The sequence below is a fragment of the Lycium barbarum genome, chromosome 10 (genome assembly GCF_019175385.1).
Source record: "Lycium barbarum isolate Lr01 chromosome 10, ASM1917538v2, whole genome shotgun sequence".
In the NCBI taxonomy this organism is placed as follows: domain Eukaryota; kingdom Viridiplantae; phylum Streptophyta; class Magnoliopsida; order Solanales; family Solanaceae; genus Lycium; species Lycium barbarum.
The window spans coordinates 30,173,282-30,197,265 of NC_083346.1; positions in this window are offsets into that span (position 1 = coordinate 30,173,282).

Consider the following 23,984-nt stretch of genomic DNA (forward strand, 5'->3'; position numbering starts at 1 on the left):
TTTGGAGGGACTCGAATCAAATCGCCATGAATCTGACATCGATGACATTTTTGCACAAAACGGATGCAATCTGATTCCATAGTCATCCAGAAATAGCCTGCTCGAAGAATCTTCTTGGCCAAAGTAAAACCATTCATATGAGTCCCACATGTGCCGCCATGCAATTCTTCAATCAACCAGGCCGCTTCTTTAGCATTAACACACCTTAGCAATCCTAAATCTAGGGTTCTCCTATACAGGATTTCCCCACTTAGGAAAACGTGGTTCGCTAATCTCCGAAGTGTTTTCTTTTGAACACTGGTTATGCCTTCTGGATAGTCTCCTGCCTTAAGATACTTCTTAATGTCATAGTACCAAGGTTCTCCATCAGGTTCTTCGTCCACATAAAAACAATAAGCTTGCTGATCATGCACATTCACCTTAACAGGATCTATGTAATTCTTGTCCGGAGGAAGACAAGGTGGCCAAAGCATCAGCAAGCTCATTTTGGCCCCTTGGAACATGTTTGAATTCCACCTTGATAAATCTTTTACACAAATCTTGCACGCAATGCAGGTATGGAAGTATCTTCACGTTCTTAGTGGTCCAATCGCCTTGCACTTGATGAACCAGTAAGTCTGAATCACCTATAACCAGAAGTTCTTGTATATTCATATCAGCGGCCATTCTGAGGCAAAGAATACAAGCTTCATACTCTGCCATATTGTTGGTGCACGAAAACCTGAGCTTTGCTGAAATGGGATAATGTTGGCCTGACTCTGAAATCAAAACTACTCCAACGCCTACTCCTTTGGAGTTAGCCGCCCCATCAAAGAACATTCTCCACCCTGGATATTCTTCTGCGATATCTTCCCCGACAAACAACACCTCCTCGTCAGGGAAATAAGTCTTAAGGGGCATGTATTCTTCATCCACGGGGTTTTCAGCAAGATGATCTGCTATTGCCTGCCCTTTGACAGCCTTTTGAGTAACATATATAATATCGAACTCGCTTAGCAAAATTTGCCATTTGGCTAGCTTCCCAGTAGGCATAGGCTTCTGGAAGATATACTTGAGTGGATCCATCCTTGAAATGAGATAAGTGGTGTATGCAGACAGGTAATGTCTCAACTTCTGTGCTACCCAAGTCAAGGCACAACAAGTGCGTTCCAATAAAGTATATCGCGCCTCGTAAGGTGTGAACTTCTTGCTCAAATAGTATATTGCTTGCTCTTTCTTCCCCGTCTCATCATGCTGTCCCAACACACATTCAAACGCGTTCGCCGACACGGACAAATACAACAACAAAGGTCTTCCAGCTTCTGGAGGCACCAAAACAGGCGGATTAGACAAATACTCCTTGATTCTATCAAAAGCTTTTTGGCAATCTTCAGTCCATTTGGTAGCAGCATCCTTCCTCAACAACTTGATTATTGGCTCACATATTACCGTCGATTGTGCTATGAACCGACTAATGTAGTTGAGGCGACCGAGGAAACTCATCACGTCTTTTCGACTCTTTGGGGCGGGCAATTCTTAATGGTCTTTATCTTCGAAGGGTCCAATTCTATACCCCTCCTGCTCACGATAAAACCCAACAACTTCCCTGCAGGAACACCAAATGCACATTTTTCGGGGTTTAACTTCAGATCGTATCATCTCAACCTGTCGAAGAACTTCCTCAAATCCGTCAAGTGATCTGAGCTCTTTCGTGACTTGATGATGATATCATCCACATAGACTTCGATCTCTTTATGGATCATATCATGAAAAATAGTGGTCATGGCTCTCATATAGGTAGCACCTGCATTCTTAAGCCCAAAAGGCATCACCCGATAATAGTACACTCCCCAAGGTGCGATGAATGTTGTTTTCTCAGCATCTTCTTCATCCATTAGAATTTGATGATATCCTGCGTAGCAATCAACGAAGGACTGCAACTCATGATTCGCACAATTATCAATGATTATGTGGATATTCGGGAGGGGAAAGTCATCTTTCGGACTAGCCTTATTGAGATCTCGATAATCTACGCATACTCTGACTTTGCCATCCTTCTTTGCTACGGGCACGATATTGGCTAGATAAGTGGGGTACATTGTAGCTCGAATGACCTTTGCGTCAAATTGCTTGGAGATCTCTTCCTTGATTTTTAAACTCAAATCCGGTTTAATGTTTCTCTTCTTTTGTTTTACCGGAGGACAAGACGGATCAATAGGCAACTTATGCGAAACAATGTCAGTGCTTAAACCCGGCATATCATCGTAAGACCAAGCGAACACATCTATATATTCTTTAAAAAGGTTGATCAATTCTTCCCTTTGTGACGGAGTCAAATGGACACTGATTCTTATTTCCATCACGATTTTTGAATTTTCCAAATTTATAGTTTTTGTTTCATCCAAATTTGGTTTTGGCTTATTCTCAAAATATTCAAAATCCTTAGTTAAATCTTCAGGTTGCATATCCTTTTCATATTCTTCAGAGTCTTGCTCGGCTTTTACTATGGGCTCGCTTGTTTCATTATGCGTCACATTCACAGTATCGGCAGATTTATTAATTTGATTGCTGAAAAAATAAAAAGAAAATTAATTAAACAAAGACGGAAATATAAATAAAAGCATGGCTTGAATTTTGCATTTGAGCTTTCAAAAGTTTGGAGGCCAAACAACAAAAGCATAAGCACGATTCAAGCCTCAGTTTTGAATCGTGTTTGTTTCATTAAATATTGAATACAAATTGTCTACCAAGACTCCCGGAGAAACGGGGGCGGGGTACAAGTCCAATTGTTCAAACGGTATCCAGGCTCAGCATCCCAGATAGTTGGTCTTTCAGAGCATTCATCCGAAACCACGTTGCGTTCCATTTCCTCCTTGGCAATGAATAAATTCTTAAAACTTTCCATGAGGCTGTCTTCAGGTTCTTCCTCTGATGCTTGGGCGGCGGATGCTTTAAGAAATGACTGATTCAGGAGAGGAACAGGCTTTGGCAAGGGAATGTCACTTCTTCTTTTGACACTAGCCAGCGCAATCTCTTCAGGAGTGGGCTCATACCCAAGACCGAAAGTATATCTCTGCCCGGGTAACTGAATCGGTTCCACAATTCCATCCAAGTTCAACCCGAGGCCTCGACCGGGCCGGAAGCCATTCTTCAACATCTCCCATGCCACCATCATAAGCACCTGTGGCAATTTTACCCTTTCTTCTTGAGCAGCACACATAGTTTCTTTGATATGGAAAAAAGATCCATCTAGCTTTTCTACACTTTCGATAACAGGAATTGAGCTTTCAGGATAGATTGAATTGCTGCCTTCTCCATGGATCACCACTTCTTGATGATTCCAAACAAACTTCAGACTTTGATGCAAGGTAGAGGGAACCGCGCCAGCCATGTGGATCCATGGCCTTCCTATCAGCAGATTGTAACTAGCAGATATATCCATTACTTGGAATTCCACCATGAACTCCACAGGCCCAATTTCCAAGGCTAAATCAATTTCTCCCACAACACCTCTTTGGGCTCCGTCAAAACCTTTGACTCTCACCTGACTGTCGCGAAGTTTCCCGACATCAATCCCTAAGGCTCGTAGAGTAGTAACAGGACATATATTCACAGCTGAACATCCATCAATCAACACCTTGGAGATGAATTTGTCCCTGCATCTGAGGGTGATGTTCAATGCCTTGTTATTCCCCAAACCTTCAGGTGGCAATTCGTCATTATGAAAAGAAACCCTGTGGGCTTCAAGGATTTCCCCCACCATAGCTGACAGTTTCTCGCTGGAAGTCTCAGGAGTAACATAGGCTTCATTCAGTACTTTCGCTAAAGCGTTCCTATGAGCTTCAGAACTCATCAACAATGCCAATAAAGAAATCTGAGCTGGCGTTTTCTTCAACTGTTCTACAAAAGAATATTCTTTGGTGGGCATCTTTCTCCAGAATTCTTCAATCTCAGGCTCAGTTACAACCTTCTTTTGGCCATTTTCTTTACCTGGCGCACGTCGTGCTATCTCCTCAGGGGCTTAACACCGCCCCGATCTAGTCATTCCTGCCGCAACAGTTTCCACGACCAATTTTCCCTTGGCTTTGTCCCTTTCGTCAAACTGATAATTCCAGGGCACTGCTTTGGTGCTGCAAGAAGGTGTTTCAGCAACTAAGTTCGTGATTCTAGGCCTTGGAGTGCGCACTTCTACTTCAAATGGGGCTCTCATTTAGACTGTGATCACTGGAGCAACAAAAGCTGACGATTCAACCTTCTCCTCTTTCTTAACCGGCACGATAGTCCCTTCCAAATTGCAATCTTCGTCAATGGTAATCATGTGCATATTCGCATTGCCATGATTGGGCAACGGATTGTTATTTATATTTGGGGGAGCTCCTTTGAGCTGGATGACCCCTTCTTTGATCAGTGCTTCGATTTTGTCCTTGAGAGTAAGGCAATTCTCAGTATCATGTCCGGTAACTCCTGAGTGATACGCACAATGTTTAGTCTCGTCATACCATCCAGGAAGGGGATTAGGAACTCTTCCCTGAATGGGTTGTAGTATCCCCGCGGCTCTCAATCTTTCATACAGCCGGGCTAAGGGTTCGGCTAATGGTGCGTAGGTTTTAGTTTGCTTTCTTTCGAAGTTAGGGCGAGGTCTGGGTGTATTTTGTGGGCGGTTTGGTGATTGGTATTGGGGTTGCGGTGAGTAGGTTGGCTAGTATTGTGATGGGCTTTGATGGGCGGGTGCTCGAGGTGAGTGATATGCTTGTTGGGTATCATAAATAGGATGGGGAGTGGGTGGAGGTTGGTAATAAGGCTGAGGGGCTTGGCTGTAGTAGGAAGGCTGGTATGAAGGGCATTGGTAGGGTAACAATTGGTTCGGTTTTTGTTCCTGGATGGTCGTAGTCGCGGACACTCAGTCCCTCTTCTTCTTACCTGAGTCTGCTTGGATCGCCTTACTTGTGGCTTGCAAGGCCGCGAGGTTTGTAACTCTTCCTGTTTTGATTCCCTCTTCAATGAAATCACCCATTCTGATGACTTCGGAAAACTTCTGTCCGATGACGCTTATCAGTCTTTCATAGTATGTGGCATCTTTCAAAGACTGTACAAAAAGCGTTGTCATCTCACTCTCTGCCATTAGGGGCTGGACTTTTGCGGCTTCCGCTCTCCAGCGCATAGCATACTTTCGGAAAGTCTTTGTCGACTTCTTTTCTAACTTCATCAAGTAGAACCGGTCTGGGACAGTCTCGGTGTTGAACCTAAACCTGTCCATGAAATCTTGGGCCATTTCTCCCCAACTATGCCATTTCTGCGGGTCCTGGCATGTATACCAATCCAGCGCTTCTCCCGTCAGACTCCTTATGAACAATTTCATCTGAATGGCCTGATCTTTTCCCACTCCGATAAGCATATCACAGTATGATCTTAAGTGAGCCCGAGGATTCCCCTTTCCATCAAACATGTCAAACTTCGGTACATTATACCCAGCAGGTAACCCGATGTTAGGATGAATGCACAGATCTTCATACTCAAGTCCTTCATATCCTTTGTTGGTTTGGATGTTTCTAACTGCTTCTCTCAGACTGCGAAGCTCTTTTGCTACATTTTCGTCCGCTCTTGCCCTGGCTTCCCTTTCTATCTCCTCATAAGGGTCAACCTCTGGATGCTGCATAGCCTGTAACTGGGTAGTGAAAGGTTGAGCTTCTGCTATATATACCGGTGGCACATACTGCGTATTATGGTTAGCGGCGTGTGCTAATGGTATGTGTTGAGTTTCTTGGTAATTTTGGGTGAGTGGGTTAGTTTGGGTGACTACAGGTTGAGGAATGTAGGGAGTGGTGAAGGGTGGCGGATTGGTTTGTTGGAAGTTAATTTGCTGGGGGTTGGCTTGTTGCGGGTCATTTAGATGCGAGATAGTTTGTTGTATGTTGGTTTGTTGCGGGGCGGTTTGCGGCGGGATGGTTTGTTGTGGGCGGATTGGTGGTGGAATGGCTTGTTGTGGATTTGATTGTTGTGAGATGGTTTGTTGCTGGCTATTTTGTTGTGAATTGGTAGTGTTTGGATTGACTGTGTAAAGCGGTGGGTTTGGGGGAGAGGGTTGAGGAGCGGGCGAGTCAACAGGTGAAAAGGATGGTGGAATTGTTGTGTTTGTTCTTTGTTCGTGATGAGGAGTATTGAGGGTGATGGATAGATTGGTAAGATTTCGTAGTCGCTCGATTTCAGTTTGCATATTGGCTATTTGCTGCATCAGTTGGACGATGAGTTCGTCATTCCCTCCTCCCGAAGCTTCGGGTTCCTCTCTTGGAATGGTGACAAGTCCCAAGCCAGTCTGTTCGGATGCCCCTGAATCATTCATATCGCTGGATGCTCGTGTTTTTGACCTTGTGAAATACGGATGGTCTGCCAGTTCGCAGTCAACGCGGATCAACCTTTGGGGGGATAATCAAAATAAAATAAGACCTTCAAAAATGAAGAAAACTGCGTTAGTACAGTGTGAATGCTTGCTGCTTAAAGTAAAATAATGCGAACATTGGGCGAATAACGTTGAAAGAAAATGCATATTGCATAGCAAACAAATCACATAGTAAAAGAGAAACATAGCGCGACCTATTATGCACGGGACCTCTCTTGTGCCGGAGGTAAGCCTAACGCCAAATATTCGGGATTATGATAGAGTGATCCAAGCCATTTAATTGTAACATTTGAGTTTGGGAATAAAGAGGCCAAATTATATTGAATAAAATAAAAGCGAGTACATCAAATAAACCAGAATACATCAAAGATAGCATAATACAGAGGCAATCCTAAACTTGGCCTAAATTTGATCATGCTGGCGGCTGAGATGAAGATGATGCTCCATCATTGCTAGGCCGTGCTCCCGTACTTCCGAAATATTGCAAGATGTTCGTCATTTGATCCCACATCTCGGGAGTGATAACCATGGCCCCCAAGCGAGTATGTCTTATCCAAATTGTCTTTAGTTTGTCTTCGAAACCTGATTCGCCTGCTAGGCTAAATTCTATGTCACCATAATCTTCTTGCAGCAATGCGTGATATTCTGGAATACCTCTCGCCGGTCCAACCCCAATGCTTATTGGGTCATTGTTAACCCATTCATCGAGAATTAGGCCAGCTCTAGGAACTCTGAAGTCCGGCCCAAAAAGTATTTCAGAACCGCTCATGTCAGCTTGGAGAGGGATTACTTGATCTATACCAAACTGCCGAAGCACGCGTACCGGGGCGTATGGCTGGAGGCCTTTCAGCCCAATAAGCTCAATGTAATAAAGTTTCCTTCCTCTAATGTAAGCCGTGGTGCGGGGTAACAAAGGATACTTCCATTGGATTTGATCGCCAGTTCTGGAAGCCAAGAACTCATACCAATCGTGAGTGCCAACCGGAGATATGAACGGTTTCGTCCTCTTATAAAAAACTACCAATTTTGTTTGACTCACTAAAGCATATATCCGTCATATTCGGGCGTTGATAGAAATGCTCCATCGCCCACATCTGGAGGAGAAGATTGCAACCCTCAAAGAAACTTGTTTTTCCCCGTTTACACTTTCCTAGAGCTCGGAATATTTCCGCCAAAATCATTGGAACTAAAGTGAGTTGTGCACCAGCAACCCCTTCAAAGAGCGCTCGAGTTACAGAACAAATGCAGGTGCTGATCTGGCCGTATTCATGCGGGAATACCAAAATCCCGAGTAAGGCTACAGCGAATACGATGGGTCGTCTAACTTGCCAATATGCTGGAGTGCATGAAAATTCTTTTTTGAACAATTTATACCCGTCTTGACGCCCATACCTCTCGTATAAATAGTCCAACGATACCCAATTATTTTCGAAGCATCGAAGTTCCTTTGTGTTTTTCAAACCCAAATAGCGGAGAAATTTCTTTCCCGATTGACTGTGCGGGATAATCTGACCCTTCCCTTGGTATTTTAAATTCGTGAAGTAGCTTATCTCTTCCAATGTGGGTGTGAGCTCGAAATCTTTAAATTTGAAAACCACTCGGTCGGGGTCCCAAAATTGGAGTAAAGTTCTAACTATATGCTTGTCCGGGGTGATTTGCAACAGCGAAGGGAGGAACTTTAACATCCTTGTGACCGCCAATCTACTACCCAAGTCTAAATCTTCCCACCATACCCTCAACTTGCTCGGGACGCCGCTGACCATCTTAATTTTAGGAATCTGCGGGATGAAATCCATCCTACAAAAAAGAAGAAAAATAAAGATTTTCCCCAAACTCAAAGTGTCATGATTAGGCTTGGATCCTTCTATCATTATCACGTTACACATAATATGCTTACGGTCGTTGGGTTATGAAACCCGTCAACAATTTGGTAGGTTTCCTAATTGTGGAGTCGATACCAAGGACCGACCCACCTAAGGCTTATGCATGCATGACTTAATAAAATTGGTGGCAAAGCTCTATCTTAAGGTTTTCTAAGATTTGGCTTACTAGACGCAAGGTTCCCGAGCGGACTACTCGAGTGAGAAGGCTACGCGGTCACCGTTATTCGGACACCCCGCGCATACGCCAACTCTCCTAAAATTTGGATTCTACAAAGAAATTTGCGGGTGCGAAAAACACACCTCGCGTGTACGTGTGATAGTGTGAGTTTTTCAAAAATGGAGGAAATATGAACGGAATGCCAGTTTAAGGAAAGCAGTAACATAGAAAACTTGTCATAATAAAGCAGCCATTTAAAAGCACATAAGAAAACAACCAAGCAAAAATAAAGGCGGAATACCCAAACATCTGATTAATTAATTATTAACCTAAGTTGTTATGGTTAAGAACCCAAGTCCCTAGTGGATTCGCCAAGCTGTTATACCCCAATTTTAACCGGGTTGAAGCGGAGTACAACATATTGGAGATTCCTATTTTGCTTATTTTAAGGAGTCGCCACCTAATTGATTTCAAGGTGAATTAGGGCACCTAATTCTTAACTACGGTAAAGCTAACTAAACCTCCGTTAATAGTCTGCTTAATCAGTGTGATTCTAGGTAAGGGTTCTATATTATCCTAAAGGGAAGGGGTTAGGCATCCTTTAGAATCCGTTAACTTACGGTTATCCGGCCAAACCTAGGTTAATTAATTAAGGATAAATATAATGCTTAAATTTTAAAATGATTTGCAAATGTTGCTGAAGTTTTTAAAAAAAAAATAATGTTAGTAAAAAATAGGATTTGCAGAAAACACAATATAAAAGAAAACTTTAAATGTCATTTTAAAATAGGACTCATAAATGTCGCTAAGACTTTAAATGAAAGTAATAATGATGTTATTTAAAATAATACTTGTACAAAATATGATGATTTGTATAAAAATAAGATTTCAAATGCTATTTAAAATAAACTATAGGTATTGCTAAGCTTTAAATAACAATGTTATTTTAAACAAATGAAACTTGCAAAATATAGTGACTTGTATAGAAGATTTCAAGAGAAAACCTAGCCAATTTAAACTTGAAATAAAAAAATTACATTATATGCAGAAAATCTAAACTTCTTGTAGATAGAATGCGAAGAAGATTAAAAATAATGTAAATGAAGCTTTAAAATTCTATTGATTAGATATGCTTTGTTTAATCTAAACTTCTTTTTTATAAATAGAATGCAAAGGGAGATGAATTTCTTTCTGTTTTTTTTTTTTTTACTTTTATTTAACTAGGTTCGGCTAAATTATGTATGTTTGAGTGAATCTTGGAAACAATGTTATAAAATATACTTAAGCTATTATTTGTATATTAGTGACGTCTTGCAAATTTTAAGATAGCAAGTATAAATCATGATTCTCTTTAGCTTAAATATATAATCATGCCATTTTGCAAATCAATTATTTCCAAATAAAATAAATATTAGACGTTGTAAATAGTTTTAATCATGGAAAGAAGACAACAAACTTATGGAATTAATTGTTAGTCTTCCCTAAACTAACTACCCATTTCCAACTAAAACCACTAATTCATTAGGATTTATTTAATTTAAGAAAACAAAACAATGAGTTAGTTGCATAATATGAATATGCACAAAATAAGATGAAAGAGCAAATAATATCCCATGGGCCAGCCCGTTTTGGGACTGTTGATCTGCTGTTGTTGGTTGTCTTATTGGGCTTCGGCCCAGATTTTGTTTCTATTTGTATAGGGGTTGCGGACAGAACTGAACCGTGAGGGGGAGATGATATTTCGTCGGGCCTTGGCCCAACATCGAATGCGGAAGACGAATCCCTCGGACTCGTGTGTGAAGGTCATGCATAAAATAAAAAGAAAAGGCATTAGTATATGATCAATGAATGACGTAACATATAAATATAGACTCAAAAAAATCAGCAGATTGTGTATGCCGTGTATAATTAATGTATATCTCATACATACATATGCATAACCAACCGAACATGCTTGCCATATAGGAATCGTAACAGAATCAGGCCAACAGCAAACCCAAACATGCTCCACATATTGGATTTTATACTTTACTAAGTATAGCAATCTATGAGCAACTTAATGACTTTTAATTAACACAGTGGACTGCCACTGGTTAATACATCAACAGTTTCCAAACAAGCAACATGAATTGATATGTATAAACTGGACAAAACTAAATAACATTCTTGACATGCTACTAATGTTTCAACCTCACTCGGTCGATGACACACCCTTAAGACACACATAGAATTCTTTAAGATGCGCTTCGCATTAAAAAAAAAAACACAATGTTTAATGGTTGGTTTAGACCAACAGACCACAGAGAGGCAGTTTTAAAAAAAGCAAGCAACATGGATTATAGCTGATTCTGATTACAACTAAACAAGTATAGGCATGCCTCAAGTAATCAAGATTATCCTAATCCTAAACATATATTAATTCAAACTAGACAGGGGATAAACACACTAATCATGTCACCAAATATATGAACTTATGAACTGTCTAGCATGCGCCTAAACCATATTAAGTAAGCTCATCATACACAATCAGGGGCCGACAAACAAGTAGCCAGACAGGAGACTAAACCAGGCTAAATGGAGTTAATCAAATATTAAGCAGAAAAAAAATCACGTAGGTTCAAGGCATGCCATCAAACCCAACATTCTTGCACATAGGAAAACAAGTCTATAGGGCTAAAACAGGGCTCATCTAAGCTAAACCAAACGTTATTCTAATCCACTTATTCATTTAACATGCTGGATTATTGATTAAGAACAGTTTATACTAACATAAGACATATGACCAATGGCTAAATTACCCTAAAGGAATAAATTAGGCTTGGCTAGTATGATTAACAGGATTTGTGCTCAACGCATATCTATTACATGATTATACTAACAGTTTTTAAACTAACAAGATAATAAGGAAACAAACTAACCAATGAGATCACAAGATTACCTAAGCTAAACACGTAGACTAACACTAATCATGCATACTTAATCATCTAAGCAGGTTAATCTAAACTAACAACTTACAAACTACACGATTGACATACTAAACAGAGCTACATAATTAAACTAGGCTTAACTAATAGAAGAATAACTCATATAAACATCAAAAGCATAAATGAAAATAAATTATAAAGGGAGGGGAATTATACAAGGTCTTTTAAACAAAGCCAGTGATTTAAATTTGGCACTCGGATGGGTTATTTTAGACAAACTCTAACATACCTCTGATATGAACTCATTTAACCAAGTAATTAATGCACAAGTTATTATATGTTTATAAACAGACAAGTTTAGACCAATCCCTCCCATGAGCATATCACCAAAACTGTTCAAACTTAAACAAGGTTTATAGGCACGTAGGCGATAAACTCAACTCAAATCATAGTATTCATTTTTTAGACATTAACCAAGCCAGACCAGATCTTTAAAGGCCTCATTCATAACTTCAACAAATAACCAGTTGGGCCTTTCTCAAAGTAGAAACAAACCCGAAACACAAATCTGAACCACAAGCAGTCATGTTTATCACAACAACAAACCAAACGTTCATTCAACTGATCTCAATCCAAGCAGTCCAGATTACTCTGTCATTACTGATATTATATTAGGCGAGAATAACGTGATAGGAGGTATTGTAGGCTAATCTGCTCATGGACAGGTCAAGTCTGAAATCAGGTTACTATTAATCATGCTTGACTAAAATGATGCTTAATCATAACTGAACATTCAACCGACAGGGCATACAAGCCACCACATTATCATATACTATATTAACTAACAAATACAAACCTGAATATACTAAACTACTACTGCTGATAACAAAAACAGGCTAATGGCACAAAACTTAAGCTAAGTCCGAACAGAGACAACAAATGATGAAATAAACGACCCGAAATAACTTAAAGGAAGAAAGATTACCTTCTTCGGGTGCAGCGAAGTGGGTGCGAATCCTCGATCCACACTCAAACAGAACGAAGCCAGAATAAAGAAATTAAGATACTCAAAAAACAGACTAGACTCGACAGAAATTCTAGGGCTGAAAACTTCTTATTCTGAGGGTTCGATGATTGAAACTTCTTTTATCGATTTTCCCCGGTTCTGAAAACGAAAGAAAGTCCCCCCCTCCATGAAACTTGAAGCGAGTCTTTATAGGAAACAACTAGGGTTTGCTAAAGAGAAAGGGTGTGAGGAGAGAGAGGAGCGGGGACAACGTGAAGTGGGGGACAACGGGGAACAGGGAGAGAACAAACGGCGGTGGGGAAAAGGGGGAAGGGAAAGAGAAGAGAGGGGGAGAGGTGAGCGGCGGTGAGGAGAAAAGAAAATGAAACGGGAAAGAACCTAGGGTTCTTTTGTTCACTGACCCGGGTCGGGTCATTGGACTGGACTGGGTCAGTTCAAATAATGTGTTGGGTTGGGGTTATTTTCTTTTGGGATAGGTATTAAAATGAATGGGCTGGTAATTATTTTAAGTGATACTGGGCTAGTCCGAAAAATATTGTTGATTGGGCTTTGATTTTGGGTCAGATGAATTAAAATATGGGCTAAATTGAAAGAAATATTTTGGCTTCTAAATTTAAATAAAAGACCCATTTTAATTAATTATATACTAAGTGGTGCTGAAAAATATCCCTAATATAAAAGTACGTATTTATTAGTAGTCAGATGAAAAAATAAAAATGTCATAATAGCCGTGCGATAATATATTTGAAATTCAACAGTAAGTAAATGCTATTATTAAATTACGCGAAAAAATAAATGCGATGCGTGTGCATAAGCTGGTAAAAATGTTGAAATGATAAAATGCGAATTATAATAATACTGGTAACAAAATAACCATAATAATAATAATAATAATAATAATAATAATAATAATAATAATAATAAAGCCAATATTGATAAGAAGCTAATAATTATAGTAAAAAATATTTTTTTTTTTTGAAGTCGCCAGAATACTAGAGGCGTGAATAGATATTTCGGAGAAAAAGTGGGACAAAATTGGGTGTCAACAACTACTACGGTGACGGCACATGGATGATGACAGCACCACTAATGGGCGGCATGAGATGATTATCGTCCCGGACGTGAGATGCCCGGACGCGGGATTAGATGAGATATAGATCGGGTCGTACGTTCCTCGACACTATTATATGTTTCTTTAAAATAAAAGCATGCATGTTATATAGTATCTTCAGTCATACAGATGCATTCAGACAATCAGTTTGTTTATGAGTTTCAGATTCCCTCCATGATTCTTATGTATATGTTCCTCTTATGCCTTACATACTCAGTACATAATCCGTACTGACTCCCCTATTGTTCGGGGGCTGTGTTCATGCCCACAGGTACAGGTAGACAGACAGGCGGCCTCGCTCAGTAGGGCATTCATCCAGCAGTGATCAGTGCGCTCCACTTCATCCGAAGCAACAATTTATTTTGGTATGCTACTTTTGAGATATAGACATGTATATGGGTATTAAGGGGCCCTGTCCCGTCCTTTCTACAGCTTTTATTCCATTAGAGGTCTGTAGACAGTTATGTGTAGATGACATGTGACGTAGCCTTCTCGGCTCCTATTCTTTTGTGTACAGGTCATGTGGCAGCCTAGTTGGCTTGCATTATTATCATCAGTATATATATATATATATATATATATATATATATATATATACGCATAGTCTTTGATGTTATTCTTTCATAAGTCAGCTTAGTGTTGGTTGTGGGCCCATAGTATGTAATGTTATCCAGATATGAGTCTAGGGGTGTTTGGTCACTAGAGATCAGGCACTCGTAGCGGCTCATCAGCTTGGGTCGTGACAACGTCACTCCGATAAAGTAGAAGCTTGTATTTGGGCTCTCATGCATGCTATTTATATTATATATTTATGGATCGAGCTGTACGTTTCTCGGCACTATTATATATTCATGGATCGGGCCGTACGTTCCTTGGCATTATATTATATTTATGGATCGGGTCGTACGATCCTCGGTACTATTATATATTTATAGATCGGGCCGCACGTTCCTCGACACTATTATATATTTATGGATCGGGCTGCACGTTCTGTGGCACTAGTATGTTAGGTATGTATGAAAAACGTTTTTTTTTTTTTTGGAAAACTAAGCATGCATGGTATTTGCCTTAAGAGGCAAACAAATATACAGGTCATATTTTCATCTCATGCTCCTTATGTTTATATTATGTTTTCATTCATGCCTTACATACTCAGTACATAGTTTGTACTGACGTCCGTTTGCTTGTGGATGCTGCATTCATGGCCGCAGGTTTAGGTAGCCAGACTGGCGATCCAGCTCGATAGGTGTTCCACTCAGCTGCAGAAAATGCGCTCCACTTGGTTCAGAGCTACAATCTTTTTTGGTACGCTAGTTTGACATGTATATATGGGTATGACGAGGCCTTGTCCTGTCTTTTCTACAGCTCGTGTTCTATAGAGGTCTGTAGACAGTTGTATGTAGTTGGGATGTTATGTAGCCTTGTCGGCTCCTATTTTGTTGTACAACATATGTAGCGGCCTAGTCGGCTTGCACTGTTATCCTCAGCACGTATGTATAAATATGCTGGTTGTGAGTTCTTGATGCAGAATCTATTGTGTTAATCTTACAAGAGATAGTATAGCACCATTATAAGTTATTTATGCCCCACCATGTTGCTTAGTGAGATGCAAGTACGATTTTAGGGGTGCTTGGTCAGTAGTGGTCGAGCACTCATTACGACTCATCGGCTTGGGTCGTGACAGAAGGATATCCATCGAGAGTGACAACCCCGATGTGGTGCTTCTATGCGGTTTGAGGGAACCTTAAAAGTCGTCCCTTAATTTCATTGACTTGGCCTATATTGGCATTATTGTTATTGTTCGTGAGTGACTTGATGTTGATCTTTGATACGCTCAAATTACACCTATGAGTGGCGTAAAGCGATCGTTGTCAAATATAATAACCCAAACAAGGTTGGGGTCGAATCCCACAGGGAATATGGAGAGAAAAGGGTACTAATTGTGTGCATTACTAGTCTTTAAAGGCTTTAATCCTATTCCTAATAGTTTGAAATATTTGTTGTGTAATGTAAACGAATACTTTGACTTGAATTATAGTTAATGCGAGAGAGAGACTAAGGTTATGTTCCCAGCTTTGATTAGATATTATGCTTCAGGTTTCAATGTGATATACTTCTAATGGTTGTTCTAAGAGTATGCACTCGATCTCTTAAGGACTTCCTAATGTTTTCCAACAGTTAGGTCGTATTTCCTCTTTATAAGTTTTCCAAATGCGAAAGAGTTGAAATCAAAGAGTAACCTATAATACCAATTAGACTTGTTATTATTCCTAAGTTAGTCTATTAAACGAGGGTTAACGCCCCGAGTCATTGTTATTCAATCTTACCAATGCTAACTCTCTTTCCCAAAGAAAGTTAGTATAATGGCTTAGGCTAATGCTTGCAATCATTACCCAACGCTAAAACACAAAGATTGAATAAATACCACCAACCATTATGCATATATCAATAGTAGAAACCCATTCACATAATGCCCATCATAGGGTCCACAACCTTAGAACTAAAATTAGCTACTCATCATTTTTTTTAACAAAGAAAGCTTAAAAGTTAACATCATGTACTTACAATACTAATACAATGTGGAATGAGGGTGAAGTTGATGCTTTTAATGCTCCAACAACTTCACAAATATCCAAGGCTTAAAGTTAATGCTCCCAAAAGATCTGAATAATTGTTAAAAACCTAACTTTAAGTATTTATAGGGCAAAACATAACGCCAAAGTTCTTGACAAAAACACCCTTCACGGTATCGTTACGGACCGTAACACAGGTTACGGTCCGTCCTTCGGTTCCGTCCTTTGTCAGCTTGATATTAGGTCAACCGTTACAGCATCTTTTCACGGCTTCCAGCGGATCATGGCTTCAGTCTTCAGTGGCCAATGTGTTACGCCATGACGTTACGCCCCGTAACCTGCGTTACGGGTCGTCTTTCTGGGCGTAACATATGTCAATACTTAGGCTTCTTACTGGAAATTTCCTTCAGATTACGGTACACGTTACGGCTCGTAACATGAGTTACGGACCGTCCTTTTGAGTGGCATGTATCTGGATCTTCCTCTCAGGATACGGACCACGTTACGGTCCGTAACTCGAGTTACGGACCGTCCTTTTGCTCCAAGTTGTCTGTTTCTCAGTATTTCTTATCATTTTCGTTCCTTAGCCAACCAACCCTACAAAACACCAAAATAACATAAGAAACGATGTAAAAACACTTAAAAACAAGCAACACTTCTAGTGAAAAAGACATAATGTGCCGAAATTCACGGCACATCAACACCCCCAACTTAAGCCTTTTCTTGTCCTCAAGCAACTACAACAAGACTCACTACTAACACACGATATCTAGCAAAATAAGAATACCTACGGTGGTTTTGGCACGTATTTCTAGCACAGACTCTTCAATCCAAAAAATATTGGGCTCTTATCCACGTCCTATTTGTGAAACAAGACACACATTTTAGAACAATTGTAATTCACTATGCAACCTCAATTAATGACACAATCATAGTATGGGAGTCTCTATGCACATGAACTTCAACTTCCGAAAAGCCAGTTACTTCGCAATCTACAATCCTAACGCCCTCACATAAACCAAAGAATGTCCCAACACACATAGTTACAAAATAAATGGGACAAGAGACTACAGAGACAGAAGGACACTCACACTCACAACGAAATTTGCATACCATACTTGAACATACCATAGGCTTGCCTTTATTTTCAATGCCTTCAACTTTGAACAATTCGATTGTGATCAAAAGAAAAATTGGCCAGAAATGAAGAATCGACGGTCCGTCGATCAGACGACGAACCTTCCTTTGAAGCGTCGATAAGCTCAATTTTCCAGTGATGACAAAGTTGAAGACGGCAAAGGATGGAGGCATCGACGAAGCGTCGAACTGATCGACAGTGTCGTCGAACAGGATCTCTCAACAAAAGGAGAAAAAGACGGAATGCTCGACGGAGCGTCGAACTGGTCAACGGCACTGTCGAATGCTACACAGTGCTGAAGGTACAAAGGACAGAACACTCAACGGATCGTCGAACGATCGACGGTCCGTCGATCTTGCTATCGGGGGCACTTTTTCAGTTTTCTGATGTGTGTTTTTGGATCCTATTTAAAGAACATTTTAGGTTTTTTGTTTGGATCCAGATTTTATTATACTCACCTAAAAAGTCCCATTGGTGGGTGAGCATTGAATACTCCCCTTTTGGAGCTTAGGGAAGACACAAGATTCCATTTTCCACCATCTTTATTACATTTGTAAGCTTTATATCTCATTTATTGCTTACTACTTTTGAGACCATAATGTGTGAGTAGTTCCTTTAATCAAAGTTGTGTAACCAAATGATGGGTACTATGTAATGGTATCTAACATTGTATATATATATATAATAGGTTGTGATGTGTTTTATTATTTCTCGTATTCATTGTTCTATAAGTGGATGCAAACACTTCTTCATGCACAAACCTTAGTTTATTTGGAAAGATGAACTAGGGTGTGATTTGAAATAACATAACAAGGACTCGGGGCGCTAACCCTCGTTTAATGAACTCGCTTAGGAATAAGATGAGTTCTACTTGGCATATTTAATCAACCTTATTTATAACTTTTCTGCATTTGGGAAAATCATGAAAAGAAATACTTTCTAGCTATTGGAAAATATTAGAAAGTGTGTTAGAGATTAAGTGCATACATAACCGCGACCCATTAGAAATATATCATATTGACACCCATAGCATAACGTCTAACCATTGCGGGGACAAAACTTTGATTCTCAAAATCCAAACAAATTCCAAACAATTCAAAATAGCAAATACAAACCAAATCTCCTTTTTAAATACTCGGAATAGGATTAAAGCCTTTAAAGACTAGTATCGCATACAATTAGTACCCTTTTGTCTCCATATTCCCTGTAGGATTCGACCCCAACCTTGTTTAGGTTACTATATTTGACAACGTCCGCTTTACGCCATTAATAGGTGTAATTTGAGCGTATCAAAGCATCATACACGAATAGAAACTAAGAACTCACAACACAATGGAATAAGGATTGTTTTAATACTCTGACTTGAGTTCCATTTGAAGATTTCACACTAGTTGGACACCCTTTATTTGCAATGTCATTAAAAGAATCATACATGTCAATATCAACAACTCATTCTTGATGTACATCACAAATTATTATTATTATTTTTTTCGGAGAGATATCATTGACTTGTAAAACACTTTTATATATGCTAGAAAACACAGACTACCACCACTTAAGTCATCCTTACTTTACTTTAACTACACAGCCTAAACATGCTGGGTTCAACATAAAATAACACCCCTCGGGAAAAGAACACTTGGAAACACTTTTATATATGCTAGAAAACACAAACCACTACCACTTAAGTCATCCTTACTTTACTTTAACTACACAGCCTAAACATGCCAGGTTCAACATAAAATAACACCCCTCGGGAAAAGAACACATGGTAAAGAACAGCCGAGGAGGGTCCTAAACACATACTTAATATCACAATTTAAAACAAAAACAATACCAACAAAAAAAAACAATATCCGATACCAAAACAATACCAACAATTACCCTACACCCCCAACTTAGAAACATGCATTGCCCTCAAGGCATCCATATAATCCATCAAAAGAATGTAGGGCCACCCTGGAGCGCACTTGGCACTTGGATCTGCTGCAGCATCATGAGGTTGGATAACCTCGGAGGTAGGGGCAATGGTGGTGTCCTCAGTCAGGGACACCATATCAGGCTCGGCAACACTAGCAGTCCCAGTCTCAGTCGGTGGAGCAGAAGTATGGTGAGCCGGCTGAATGGGATGGACTGAGCTAGAAGTCGCTCCAGTGGTGTCAGAACTCAACCGAGACTCATGTCAGATCTTTTTCAATGTTCGCCGCTCCTCCTCCTCATTATGTGGGCGCATGGCATCAAACGGATCAAGACTCTTGAGAATAGGATCATGGTTTTCATCATCGAACGCGAATCTCTTGCGCTTCCCTTTAGCCGAAGAGTGGGTATCCTCTTCCAACTCCTCCTCATGCTCCTCATCGACTGTTTCCTCAATCTCATCATCCCCAAGTAAACTCTCAACCGGCTGATACAAGCTCTGAACCAGCTCTGTGTGTACTTTCAAAATATGGTCTGTCACCGCAGCCACTTCCTGTGCCTTCAATTTCTGCACATCATCTTTTAGTGTCCGCAACTCTCTCCGAACAGTCCCCAATTCCACAGCGGGGTGTGTCTTAGTCAGCTCCGTCATTCTGTTCTCAATACCATCTATCCGAGAGTGGATCTGTAGGTGGTCATCAGCCATCTGCTCTTTTATCAGCCTTAAAGCTGCATCAATAGCCTTTTTTGTGTACAACTTCAGCTCGGTCATGATCTGCTTGACCTGCCTATCTGTTCTATCTGCTTGCAGGACCACAGCCCCAAAATTTTCTCGGTTGAAAATCACCTTTCTCGCAAGTTCTGGTGGGACTCCTGGTATGGGCTGAGCCGATGTTGGGCTCGCTCCAGTGGAAGAGGTGGGACCACCCGAAGTAGGCAGAACTGGAGCTGGCATGGGCTGTGGAGCATAGTCAGTTGGTGGAGCCTCACAATATGTGGGCTGACCCGCATCAGTTGCCTCAGCACCCATAATAGCTAAAGGTAGAACATCTGATCCCGTTGGTCCCTCTGGCACATCAGAAAACGAGGCAGATGGCATTGTACCTTGGCCTAACATATCATCTCTACCCTTTGTGATGTCATAGATACTCCTGGCGATCACACTGTGGTCGATAAAGGGGAGGGGTTCTGGTCCCTCTCGCAAGCATAAGAGCGTGAGCAAACATGGATGAATTAGGGAAGTGGTCGGCTGTGTGGCTCTCTCCCGGAGATCTGCGGCTACCAGTCTTCCGATGTTGATCTTATACCTCGACATAAGGGCAGCCACGAAAATAGCTCTGTCCGGGGTCAAATAATTATCTATCTGGGTAGGACGGATGCGGAACAGAATAATCTGCCACCAAAACTTTGCCTCAGGTGTGAGGGTATTTTTCCAAATTCTCGTAGTGGCTGTCAACTTTGGCACTATTGCCCATTCGGGATCTGCCGACCGTGCAATCACTGAGGCCAACCATTTTCTGACCGGGACTATATCTTTTTGTGCAATTTTATAGACAAACTCTCCTTCTTCCGCCGCTGTAGGCGCATTGTAATCCTCCCCGAATAGTACATTATTGATGGCCATCGGAGAAACATCAATCTTCTTTTCGCGAACTACTACCTCATTCATGGCCGGCACTTGAGTTGCGCGCTGCCTTTTTCTCTGTGTTTTGAATACAGCAGCCCCATAAGAAGCGCAGAATACCCGAACAAGAGTCGGGATGTAGGACCCCATGGGGTTTTTCAAAAACTCTAACTTGTGGAAGCGGAGAGTGTCACGTATGCCCGGATACCCATCGAGACCACCGAAGCTGACGTTTAGTTCCTCGAAAATACTTCTCTTTGGGCCCTGCCCCTTATGATTTGCTAGCTCACACCCTTTGTTGTACAATTCTTCAGACCCCTCCACAGAAAACCGGAGGTCCTGCTCATACACAGCCCTCATCCGGATGTTAGTCTCTCTTCTTTCCTGTTTGCGCTCTTGTTTGCGCTCCTCCGCAGTAGGCTGTCTAATGGGTGGTTGTGGCAGGTGTAGTGGTGTGACAGCCTCCCTAGGTCTACTATGGCTCGACGAACTAGAAGAACCCTCCTCATCAGACGAGGAGTAACTTTCGGATTGTGAGGTTGGCCTGCTAGGTGCAGCGGGCTTCTTTATAGCCCTTGTGCCTTTGAGTTGATCTTCATCGCGCAACCTTGAGGTTACGTTGCTTGCACCGCGACCTTTTCCTCTGCCGGCAACCTTGGGTGCAACCTTCTTTCCTTTCCTTGGGTTACCCATACCTGGTGAAAGCAAAGTTAGCTATGATACACAAGAAGCTTTTCAATTATACAACTTATTGGTTGAAGTTCAGGACTCCAATTAGCTCATGTACCATTGCACAGATTCTCAGCCAAGCAAAACTTTTCTGTTTAAGCACGAGGCCAATATTTTCAGCTTTATGCTCCTTGGGGTATGGTATAAAACACCAGTTGATCCCCTCACATACCTTGGGTTACTCAGACTTCACCCGATTTTATCCAAGTTTTCTTTAAAACCTTTTATCGAATAGTTGGCGGGCAAACCAATTTAGTAGTTTCACAAATGAAACTTTCAATCGGGATGCCCTCCGACTCAGTGGGAAACAATGTCCTTATGCCCACGAGTCTCTCAAACAGCAATCATACCAAACCCAACCCCCACCTTTGTCAAATCCCGCGCAATTATTCAATGGGGATTCAAAATCATTTAAAATCAGAAGTATATTACATGGTATACGAATTTAATCATGGAAGATCATCCCAATCCTATCGATAGATGGAAGACTAGAGAGAGTCAACACATTGTCATACCTGATCGTGGACGAAAATTGGATGAAAAACTTGAGACTAAAAAAAAACAGCGATAGACTTCACGAGAACAAATCAACAGCGATAGTAGGGTAATAGTGGAGAGATGATTAGGGAGAGAGGAAGAGAGGATGAGGGGGGTTATAAGGGAGAGAGGGAGTTAAAAAGAGGGAAAGGTGTCATTTGAATTGGAATGTAACCGTCGGGTGATGTATTTAAACGTTCCCGACCGTTACACTTCGAGTTACGGACCGTAACCAAAGGTACGAGCCGTAACTCGTGTTACGGTCTATCCAAACGACCCCGTTTTCATGTTTCATTAATGACATGGCAATACAGCCGACGGACCGTAACTCGTGTTACGGTCCGTAATACCTGGCGTAACGGGTGCAAATTTTCCAGTGCTTGCCCAGATTTCTGTCAATGTTACGCTCATGTGTTACTGTCCGTAACGCGAATCGACGGTCCGTAACTCAGACCGTAACACTTGTCCCTCATCCTTCAGTGATTTCTGATTTTTTTTAATCTTGTTACGCTCTATTATACGAACCGTAACATGAGTTACGATGTTACACCTCGAAAAAATTTCCGTTGATGCACAGTGAATAGACTAATGAAGAGCGCGGAATATACAGTATTTCAATAAGTGAGGAATGAAATTTGATGAACCTAATCAAGATTTCAAAGACATTCGTAGTAAGAGGAGAAAGCTTGCCAAGAGAGGGCAAGGCATGCGATGTGTATCGGAAAGGATTTACGAGCAGCAAGTTAATGATGATTAAATAGCATCTTGGAGAAGAATTATAGCATCCCTTAAATTGTTAATGAGGTGATAAACAAGTTTCAAGAAGGTTCCATAAGGATTGGAGATCACACCAAGTGACGAGAAAAAGATCAATGAAAAGATGAGTTATACGGTCGGTTATACGGTCCGTATAATGTTATACGGTCTGTATAATAGTCCACAGAATGGTCACAGTGAAGTCCCTCATTGGTTAGATTATACGGTCACTTACACGGACCGTATAAAGTTATACGGCCCGTATAATGTGCCATATAATGGTCACAGAGGCAAGATGTTGAAGAGGTGATTTTACGGTCACTTATACGGACCGTATAAAATTATACGGCCTGTATAATATGCCGTATAATGAGCACAGAATAGAGTGGTTAAAGGGGAGATTTCACGGTCAATTATACGGACCGTATAAGTTTATACGGGCCGTATAAGTGTCCATATAATTTTCCCGACAGATCAGATTTTCACGCTATTAATAAGGGACCAAATCTTATTTCATTTCATTTCCCTTCACTCCCCTTCTCTCTAAAACATCTCTCTACACTTCTCCCACAAGAATGCAAGAGATATTAGTGATTAACAACATCAAACTAAGTGAATCAAGTGTAAGAAACCCATTAAAGTTCATCCAAGGCAGGGAATCCAAGTGAAGGTGAAACTAGGGTTTTGCTCAAGTAAGGAGTTTCCACCCAAGGTTCCTTTCTACACCATCTAAGGTAAGATTTATGGTATTTCCATGTTTTTTAAGGTATTTGAAAGTTGGAACACTTGGATTGTAGAAGAATATAGAAAAATGGGTCATGAATGTGGGAATAGTGTCATTTTGATTAATAGCTTGAATTGAGTCACGATTCTTGATGTGTTGTGATATGGTTATGTTATAGATGATGCTAAGAACATAGGATAGACATTATATATGAATGAATGTAATCGTGTGCTATGACCATGAATATGGATGAATTGGAAGTGAATTGAGAAGTAAGGAAAATGTATGTGAATAAAGAGTATTGTTAGGATATTGTGAATGTTATGATTGATGTTTGGGGGTTGATATATGATATGGAGAAAGTCGTGTAAATAAAGGAGATGTTGTCCAATTTCCTCTAAGCTTTAGTCTTGTATGCTAAACTATCGATTTTCTAATGATAGCATAACTCTAATGAAGGTAGAAACGTGAGCATTGAAGGAGAACGTGCAAGTGATAAAATAGTTGA